Source organism: Solanum pennellii, chromosome 9 (assembly GCF_001406875.1).
Source record: "Solanum pennellii chromosome 9, SPENNV200".
NCBI lineage: Eukaryota > Viridiplantae > Streptophyta > Magnoliopsida > Solanales > Solanaceae > Solanum > Solanum pennellii.
Genome location: NC_028645.1, coordinates 54962139 through 54970615, shown reverse-complemented (window position 1 = coordinate 54970615; position 8477 = coordinate 54962139). Strand labels below are relative to the sequence as shown.

The 8477-nt window shown below is 36.2% G+C and overlaps 1 long non-coding RNA gene across 1 annotated transcript; it reads right to left on the bottom strand.

Annotated features, from left to right (window-relative positions):
- Positions 1-7243: 7243 nt before the first annotated feature.
- Positions 7244-7774, bottom strand: LOC114074000. The gene is made up of 2 exons (XR_003574539.1): positions 7699-7774; positions 7244-7555 (listed from the first exon to the last, which is right to left on the bottom strand). It is a non-coding gene; the product is annotated as an uncharacterized LOC114074000 (long non-coding RNA).
- Positions 7775-8477: the final 703 nt, after the last annotated feature.

The window sequence follows — 8477 nt, the reverse complement described above, 5'->3', positions numbered from 1 at the left end:
GTCTTGACTTGCCTTGACATTGGTGGATAAGGTCATAAGGTGATGAATATGTGATTAGGCTTACCCCCAAGTGGGGGACAATATGCTAGATGGTAAGGTTATGGATGCCCTTAATGGTCCTACTTTGTGTTACCTTGAACTTTCCTAGTTTAAGGATCACTTGGAGTGATGGTTATAGAGGGGAGTAAGCTAGCTACTCATTTGTGACCTCTTGAATTCCTCACCTTGTGAAGTTTGAGTGAATATCTCGTGGGAAATGGTTCCTTCTTGAGAGATGGAAGGAGGTGATGTTAAGAAGGGTTTGCTTAAGCTTGATCCAAGAGAGGGATGTTGTGTTTGACCAGAAAGATTGGTAAGTCCAATTCTCTTGAATGGGATAAGTTTCTATTATATGGGTTTACCCTAAGTGGGGGATGATAATGTTAGTAGTAAGGTGGTAGATATTCCTATCATTTCGTTCTATTACTACACAAGCTTGAAACCAAAAGAGTTCCTAAGTAGCTTGTTTATGATGGGAGTCTTGCATATGAGTGTAAGTTGCATGTTCCCCATATGTTATGCATATCTTAAGTGAACTATGTTATGCATGTTATGAAAGGTCATTATTGCATGAAAAAAAAGATTTTGATCAAAGTTGCATGTTTCTTATGTTGTTGTGCCTCTTGATATGATAAATGTGCATTTAACTCTAAGAGATAGGTAGATGAACATGTTTGATAGCACTTCTGATATGAGGGTGTTTTGTCCCAATAATGAGGTGTTGAGTTTTCTTTAAATAAGAAAAGAAGAGTCACTTTGAAAATGTGTGACTTTTATGATTTGGGAAGTGCTCATGTACGCTCACTCTTGAGAAGTGATAATATTTCTAGCAAAAGTCCTCAATTTGTGCCTACGAGTTGAAACAATTTTCCTATATGATGATGTTTATGGAAGCTAGTGTCATGCTAGAAATTAAAATTGTATGAAATAACTTCCTAATTGTTTTGATGTGTGTGATATGAGATGCCATTTTGACTTCATTAGGAAGAAAGTATGAGCATAATGTGGTTTGGAGTAAAGAAATCCTCCTTAAACTGAATTGGCCCTTGTGCATTGCTTGTATGTGAACTTTATGATGTTGTGTGTGTATGTTGTGACTAGGCAAAGGTAGTTCCTCCTTGAACAAAAGTTAAGAATAGTAATGTTATGTATGACCTTGATGGTAATAGGTCTACCCTATAAGATTGTAGTTAACCTACATGATTTATGATTTTGTGCAACTAAGTGAATTTTCTTAATTTCTCATGAGTTGAAGTGTGGACTATGTTGGGTTTTATTTGCCTTGATTTCTTACCACAAATAGGTTTTCCTTTTAGGAAAAGGTTTTGGATTGACTAATCCTTTTTCTGGTAGGAAAAGGTTTAGGACTCTATAAATAGAGGAATGTTCCTTCTAACTTAATCAGCATTCACAATGTAGTCTTAAGGGCTTTGAGAGTTTTGGTTAGGAGGAGAATTTATGGGTCACAAGTTTGATACGTTATCACTTGTGTGAACCTCCCATGTATTCTGAGTGAATTGGTTGAGGTTGTTTCCCTCTGTATTTTGTACTCTCATATTTATAGTGGATTGCTCATCTCCTTTTGTGGACGTAGGTCGATTGACCGAACCATGTTAAATCTTTGTGTCTTTTGGTATATTTCTCGTTGTCTTCTTACTCGTGGTCTTTCGAGGTTTGATTTGCTAGCTTCCGCATTTACACCTACTTATTTTCGGTCCTAACAGACTATGCCTATATGTGCAAGTGAAATCCATTGTATTTCTAACCTTGTGATGAAATAATGAGCATGCCTAAAGTTTGAGATGGTAGTTCCTCAAAATGGCAATGAGTATGAAGAAGTATGTAAGCATAGAAAGAAAATGTAAGAGTAATCCATGTTTAAGTATGTTGCTTTAGTTGCTTGATTGTATGAAGTTGGTGTTCCTTGTAAGTTTGGTGAATTGACTCTTATGTGGTAACATGATGAATTTTGTGATCTGCTCTATGGTTCATTGAGTCCTTGATAGCGTTTTAAAAGTTCCAAGTGTCATTCGAGGACGAATGTTCCCAAGAGGGGGATATTGTCAAGACCCACAAAATGAACTAAGGTATATAGAGCCTCACATGTGCCTAAAAAGATTAATAACAAGTTAATAAAGTTTTTTAGAGCTTGTATGGTTGATTTGAAGTGGTTTGGAGGTCAAACGTCTTAAAACGTCCAAGATGTTCATAAGCTGGTCTTTAGACGTACTAGTGTCTTCTAGTGTGCCTTTGTATGTTTTATGTGTTGTTTGGGGTCTAAATTGATAGGGGATGATCCTAAATCGTATGTGGACGTATTTAGGTTTTAAACGTCTAGGAACGACTCCCCAAGGACCACCCAAGGGGTCCTTGAGAAGGACCCAAACGCAGATTGTATCATTTGACGACTAGCAATCAACAGACCTTACACTAGACGACGCCCCATCATTGGGGGCGTCACTCAACACTTAAACCTGTCATCTTAGCCCCCAATATGGGAGCCTCAGTCATCATTGATGGAGCAGCAGGATAGTGCATCACTCAATCGACCTCGCGTTCCTTGCCCTCCGTAGATTGCACCTACAATTTGTCTTGGATGCTGCCATGCTAGGGGTGAATTAGCAAATTCACCCCACGTCCTAATTAAAATATAGGAAGTTAATTTAGGGTTTTTTAGGTATTTTATGTTAGTATATAATCTATAACTCTAATTCAAAACTCATTCTTCAAATCTGTTCTTTCCCTCTCAAATCAAACTCTCCCAAAACCCCCATTGAAGACCAAGCTCAAGAACAAGCTATGGAGGTGGATTATTGGAGATTTATTCTAAGATTTTAGTGGAAATTCTTATGGATAATGTATGGTAATCTTCATCCTTAGATAATATTCCATCTAAGGAGTTCTTTCAAAGGTTTTTCAAACAAGATTCTAAGTTAAAAAAACTCATCTTTCAATCTAGCCATGGGTTCATTGTTAAAGTGATTTCAAATGAATCATAATGATGATTATATGTTTATTATATGGTTTAAACATGATTTCAATTGAATTCCATGAAGAACTGATGATCTCCTTAACCTCTCAAATTATGATATGTTATGGGTCCTGGGATCTTGATTAGATTATTGTTCAAGTGTTTTTAGATTATAGTATATTTATTAATCCTAGTCTTATCTATATCAAATTATTATGAATTATGGATCATTGATCAATGATGATCATTATCTTGGAGATTTCGTAAGTTGACCTATTTCTTTTAATTAGCTTCGAATGTACATTGAATTGTGTGATTGGTATGGTCGACTAATGGTGGCGGTGTTTACATTCTTGTACGTGTTTATGTGTTATGATCATGGCCTTGAAGGCATTAGATGCAAGATGAATTGATATGATGATTTTCATGTTTAGGAAGTTGAAGGATGTAGCCTTGATTCTAGTATCATGTCTAAGTGAGTTGATGTTATGTGGACTTATATGTATAGTCTTCCACACGAGATGCATGATTTAGGTGTGTAGATGATGGTGTGTATATGTGATGATCATGTTAGGATTAGGTGTGGTCTATATGGCTAATGATGATGAATACTCTTATAGCATGACCCCTACCTATATGAAACCTATATGAATGTGTGGTCAAAGGTATCCTAGGAGTCTTCTATTCTAATGTTGAATATGTTCTTGTCTCCTATAATTTAATGTGTGTTTGTGTAGTCTATAGTCCTTAATACTCTATATGTGAATGACTTGAGACTTGAAGAATGTTGTACATGTGTTGTGATCTTTAGAGGGTGGCTTCCTGAAGGTTATGTTATAGCCATTATGTGCTCATGTTGACTAATATACACTCACACTTCTTGCATGTCCCCGAATGGGGTAGGTTCATTGATGAGAATGGAAAGGATAGTTCTCCTATGCATCATTACCTATATCTATGCATGTAAAGTATATGATTAATAAAGTTATGAACATGTGTTCCTAAAGGTGTTCATGTGAAGGTAGATCTCACATTTGTACGCACACACACATGATTGTATAAATAGTGGATTTATGTGAAAGAAAATTGTCACATGATGTAGGGTCTATGATGAGAGGACATCCTCATCTTAGAATCCTTTGAGCTATATGATGTATGAAGGAGCAATCTCCTAAAGCCTAAATTATGACTAATGTACTAAAGGCTTAAATATTCTATAAAAGGGTGTTTTAGCTTAGCACCGAGTGAACATGACAAATGAGAGTGGGGGCTTCACTATAGTAAGTTCGGCTTCCCACAAGAGACCCTTCACATTTTTCAAGTATGGGTTCCGAACATAGATTTTTTCTCATGAGATTGAAACCTCCACGTCTAGAAATTCAAGGTTTCTAGTAGCAATCTCCATGTTCCATAACTACGTGCCCCCATAGGTTTTAGCTATGTCGATCCACTAGAATAGCTATTCCTCCTTGGCAAGTAGTACCTTCTCTTTACAATGTGGGAGTAGAACACCAGATTCCATGTAGCTCACATGGTCTATGTCAGTTATTGTTATGTCTCCCAAAAGTTAAGAATGGATTATTCTTTCTTTTATCACTTAGGAGCCGTGTGAGATGAAAGTCTCATGCACGATTTAGAATGAGAGAAAGAAGTGAGGAATCCAATAAATGAATTAGGATAAGAATACGAACCCTAATCATAACTTCTTGAGGATATTACTTATTATAGGTAGGACTTGGACCCTACCCATGCATTTTACTAGTGAACTCCAAAAAAAGGATAAGATTAGTACTTCTATGAAACTAAGACTTATGTTATGTATGAATTGCATGAATGCATGTTAAAGTGACTTTTCTATGTCAAGAAATGAATTATGAGTATGCATGTGAGTTAAATTTATGGATTATAAATGAGTGTTACTTAGTATATGTGGGGGTATGGGACTTCATGTGTACATTGCACAAGTAAGCTTGTGAAGGGGTTGTGAGGGTGGTTTACCTATGATATGAGCTAAATGCATTATGACTAAAGTTGTAGTAAGTACATGAGTCCTTCTATGATGTTATGAAATATGTGACCTTATTTTTAGTTATAAATGAAGGTGGTACGGCTTGTTGAGTATGTTTTGCCTAGTCTAGGGTGACTTCTTAGGAACATTTGGTGTAAGTAGTAGTATGGGGTGCTACCTACACATTGCACTAGTGTGACTTGGGGGTTGTTTCAGGTGATGAGTCTTATGTGAAGTTTATGGCCATGATGTGTTTATGACTTTCTGAATATATGTGTTTGTGTTGATGAAGCATATCAATGAAAGACTATCTTAGGTGACCTCAAGGTGATACATTGTACTAAGTACACTTGAGGTTGCTTGAGGAAAGATGTGGAGGTAAAAAGGAAAGTGATGAGTTGTATGTATTGAAGATGCCTCAAAATGTGTGAAATGGACTTATGTGCTATTATGAGTAGTGTACATGTCTATATGATGTATGTGAACTATAGTGTGGTTGTATGTGCCAATGTTCATGAAGTTAACTAAAAAGACATGTTGCATGATTTGAAATGAAATGTCCTCTTTAAATGCATGTTTTTGCATGGTTGTCATACTTATTGCATTCTTGAACTAATATCATTCTTCTTCATCTTTTTACACAAAGTGTAGGTGGTGATGGCTAGAGGATGTTTCCTAAGTTAAGAGCTTGGATAGATCTCCCGAGTTCAACGAAAAGGGATCCTTATGATTCAAGGATTTCCCTACGTCATGTTCTTATTCAAATTATGTAATAGTTTAGTTATTATTGTATGTTGTTAAGGGTCGTGTCCCTATTCTATTCGATTGAGTTGTGTCTTGAGATGGCAAAGAGATTTAGAGTCTAATTATGTACTTATGATATTTTTATTAATATGAAGTGATGATTCTATCATATGATGTGCTATGAAAACTTTTGAATTTTCCGTTATTTTTAAAATTAGGCAATGAAAGATGTCTAAGGGCTTGTATAAGACCTCCGAGAGGTTGAGTACGTCGTGTTACTTCTAGGTTTGCTCCTCAGTCGTGAAAGCAAGCCTGTGATAAAGTCCATATTAATCATCTCCCACTTCCATGCCGGAAGTTCTATATTCTTAGACAACCCTCCGGGTCTTTGGTGTTCTACTTTCACTTGCTTGAAATTCGGGCACTTGGCAAGACACTCAGTAATGTCCTTCTTCATACCCTCCCACTAATATACCTCTTTCAAATCGCGGTACATCTTTGTTGAACCCGAATGAATGGAATATCTGGAGCTATGAGTTTCCTCCATGATCCTCTTGGATTCCATACACCCTAGGTACGCACAACCTACCTCGATTCTTCACCACACCATCTCCCCCTTGTTCAAAAGCCAATACTATTTGCTTATGAACATTGGCCTTCAATTCAAGCAAAATGGGGTCTTGGTCTTGCTTCACTTTCACTTCTGACACCAATGATGACTCAGCCCCATTAATCACCACTATCCCTCCTTTTATGGAATCCATAAGTCTCACTCTCATGTGTGCAAGTTTGTGCACATCTTTGGCTAACTTCCTCCTTTCACTACACCATATTAGGCCTACGGCCACCCTAGTAAAATGTAGCTTAAACTAGCAGAAAGTGTTGCCTTTGATAAAAGGCTACACTGTTGGACTTGAAACAACACTTTTTAAGGGGTGGCCTAAAGAAGCGTAACCTTTGACATTAGGCAACACTTTTTAAATGTCGTCATCTTTGGCTACACTTATAAAGTGTAGCCAAAGAAGTATAAGGGCACGCTTTGTTGTGATGCATTAGAGACACTTATTTTTTATTATACTACACTTAAAAAATGTTGTCTTTGCAGTGTTATTGGTCACACTTAAAAAGTGTTGCCTTTTATTGATCATCTAGAGCAACACATATAAAGTGTAACTTTATATCTCATCTAGAGCAACACTTATAAAGTGTAACTTTATATCTTTTCTAAAGCAACACTTATAAAGTGTAACTTTAACATTAAACGTCCTACAACAACACTTTTGAATTGCATATATTCAATATATAATCACATAATCTTATACGAACAATAATTAGAAAGTGATTAATTATATACACGTGGACATAGCTCAATAGTTTTCAAATGAAGATAACAGAAAGTTAACAGGCAAAATCAATGTTTTAGAAACTAACAAGTCCACCACCCATCCTCAACCACTAAGAAGGCAACAATGCTACAATAGTGAAGAAAGGCAGAATAATTATAAATCTTTTTTCTTTTGACATTCACCTACTCGTTTCACTTTCATCGATCATCCAAGGCATTGCCTCAACAATCAGATCAAGACCCTTTTGTGGGTCAAGCCTCCTAATGAAACTGATCAATGGGACATCATCACGAACTGGTAAATCAAGTTCCTTCTGCAATGCCGCTTTATATTGAGGCTTGCCAGTCTGCAGTGTGTCCAAGGAGCAGTTCAGGTAACCATCTGACACTATAAGTGAATGTCCAACTCAGTGTTCCACTCTTTTGTATCAATCCTATTCACAATACCCTGTAATTTCCAATCATTCTCATTAATTATCTGATGCAATCTCCAACGACCTTTAGAAGTTTGTTTCCATGAATATCCATGACTTACTATAACTACACGATCTGTTACCTTTAGACTAGCCGCAAAAATGTTGAAATGCTCACCTACTACTGGGTCATACAACTTGAAAGGGTCCATATAGTGTGGTGGAAGATCTACACATGGAAAACCCATTAAAGCACCACGACTCTGCATGAAATGGAAAAAATTATAGAGCTGAAAATGATAGAAAGTTGACTAAGATTGCTATAACCCTTATTCATGTTACAAAAAGACAATAAATGACACAATCAGATAATACTAACAAAATCCAAAACTTGGATAGAGATAACTTCAATTACTCTACTGTTTTATATTCCAAATTATTATTTTTACACTCTTCACATTTTACTTAAAAGTTATAATCTACAAACATTTCAAAAAATTTGCACAGGTCAAAGTAGGTCATGTTTTATTGGACGATCAAAGTATGTCTAGTTCTCTGGTTCTTACATTACATGCGTAAGAATTTGCTAACTCAATAACAGCCCTTTGTACCTTTCATGAAGAAAATTCATTATAAAATAAAGTTGTATTCAGATGCATATCAAATGATGCAAGAAGTATTAAATAAAAAGATGATAACTAGTAGTAGAAGAACAATATCTCTGAGTCCTACTGCATGAACAATAGGAATAGTCCCATATTTCATTGCATAATGTTGCTTCAGTTTGCAAGACTCAAATCTAGAAAGCCTGAGCAGAATGTCTGCACAACCAGTTATACGATGAGAACTTCATCACAGAGAAACCAACACATCCTCTAATATATCATTGTGTTGACACTCAAATTGCCTTAGTATCTGTTCAAACTCATGAACCTCACCTTGCTCCGGCTCTAGGTA